Source organism: Dipteris shenzhenensis, chromosome 6 (genome assembly GCF_047967505.1).
Source record: "Dipteris shenzhenensis isolate YYH24624 ecotype China chromosome 6, Dip_SZ_1.0, whole genome shotgun sequence".
Taxonomy (NCBI): Eukaryota; Viridiplantae; Streptophyta; class Polypodiopsida; order Gleicheniales; family Dipteridaceae; genus Dipteris; species Dipteris shenzhenensis.
In genome coordinates this window covers 14,529,264-14,531,650 of record NC_141601.1, presented here as the reverse complement: position 1 = coordinate 14,531,650, position 2,387 = coordinate 14,529,264, and positions in this window count along the sequence as shown.

Sequence of the window (2,387 nt, the reverse complement as noted above, 5' to 3'; positions counted from 1 at the left end):
TCGCCTTAAGCATTGCACAATTGGCTTATTTTTTGGCTTCAACTCAAAATCTTGTGCTCCACAAGAGAGATTGGTCAAACTTGTGAATAGCTTGTTGCAAAGAGACATGGAAAATCATCTAACATATCCAAGTACTAGAGCTTCTCACTACCTGATAGAGAATCACCAAGAAGCTCTTCATTGCATTGGCATCGTTTAGTGTGCTCCACATCCTCCACATGAAGTGTCTCTATAGGATCTTCTTGTACCACCACCTTGTTCCCTCCTGACTCATCCCAATTAGCACCAAGACAAAGACTTAAGGCCACTCCTTCCATCTCAACTTCTGAGCTGGACTCCTTGAAGCTACACCTTGTCTCTTCTTCTTCATCGGTTAAGTCAGAGCTTGAACTCTCTGATGTTGAAGACTCCTCCTTGACAACTTCCTTTTTGCGACTTTTGATGTTGTAGCACACCTTCTTATCATTTCCCTGCAAAATCAATTCTCCAGTATCCCACTTTTGAACAACCTTCACCTTATGTAGCCAAGGCCTTCCCAAAATCAATGGATAGGCACGTGCATCTGGCTTGGTAGGGATCACCTGAAAAGTAGTCAACACATAAATTCCACACACATCCACTTCTAGATTGTTCACCACTCCCAAGGTCTTTACCCTAGTGTTGTCAGCCAATTTGATACGATAAGGAGAGGTAGTACTAGAGTATTTGAAATCAGCATCTATCATGGTCTTCTCACTCATGACATTAATCGATGCACCTCCATCAATGTAAACATTAGAAATCACTTGACCATCAATGATCACATCAACCACAGGTACATCATCACCAACATCTATATCTACTTTTTTAACAAGAAGAATGGTACTTTTCTTCTTTTTCTTCTTTGACACTCTTGTGCTTGCTGGCTTTCCCCATTCTTTCCATAGTTTTGGAGACAAAGGTGATATGAGTTTTCTTTTCTTTAAGGTCGAACAACAAGTCATAGCTTCCAATGCCTTGTCCTAAAGGAAAGCTTGACTGGCTAATTCTCCTTTTAGATGCCTCTTTTTCTTAATACGGCATTCCTCTTCTTGATGTTCCTCATCTACTTCTTCCTTGCTTTCTTCTTCTTCTTTTGCTTTACCACGCCCCCGTTTAGCCATCATTACCTCTCTTTCCTCATCCCTTGAAGAAGCTTCTAACAAGGATACTTGTTTTTCTTCTTTCTTTCTCAATCTAGGACACTTGGGGTGATGGTGACCTTTTTCATTACATTCATAGCAACCCCACTCTTATCTCGAGGTCTATCCTCACTCTTTGGTGCTCTAGGTTGTCGTGCATTAACCAAATGCAATTTCAAATCAGCAAACTCTACCATCAATTGGGAGATATTATGAACTAACTCAGAGGACTTTAGTACCTTAGGAGTGCCCATTACCTCCACCTTAGAAGTTGAAGCTATTGTAGACACAAAAGAGCATTCGATCTTTAGAGAAGCTTCTTTCTTGGTCGCAATGCGAAGTGCCTCCATGTATGTTGTTGGATCTTTACTCATTACTTTTGAGCGAAGACGAGGATCCAAAGCCATAACAAATTTACTCATCTTTAAGTGCTCCATCCCTGAGAGACTTTGAGGGGCTGAGTCGATGATGCAGATGCCACAGCTCGCAAAGCTGCCCTTTCATACTTTGTCCATAAAGTTTCATATTGGATTGCCAACGCAGAGACCATCTCACCCTCTCCGGTCCAATTGCAACATCAAAGCATTTGGCGACTCCACTTCCCCAAATCTCTACTTCATTGTTGATGCCAGCACTTGGTCCCAGTCCTCCTTGGTAGAGTCTAGCAAGGCCTCATGCCAACTCAAGGCTACACCTTCAAGAAAATTAGGCAAAATCTCTGCCCGATCCTTCATGGACCATCCAGAAGCTGGCATCCTCGAACAAAATCCCAAAGATAAGACTCTGGGTCTTCCCCTTAGGTCCCTCGAAACATTGGAATCTTCCATGAACACAAAAAGGAAACACAAAGATCCAACTAATATCCCAAACAAGATCCCACAGAGCCTTAGTATACCAAGACCAACTTATTATGCATAACCACTTGTTGAAAAACTTCCACAATGTGATCCTCAACAAAATCTTCAAAAATAAGCGACCAACTAGCACCATCAAAACATTGTGTATACATGCATTCAAGAATCAACCTTCTCACAATTGGAAGTGCACATAACAGCTTCAAGATATTGTACTCTTCATCATTTGCATAGCAAAAGAAGTTGAAAGCATTGAGAGTCACCACTCCACTGTTATAGTCAATAACTACCCAAAGACTCAACTCTTCTTCACACCAAGCTGCCAGTGCATGAAATAATCCCCAATCTATCATTGTGCCTATTACAGGCGTTG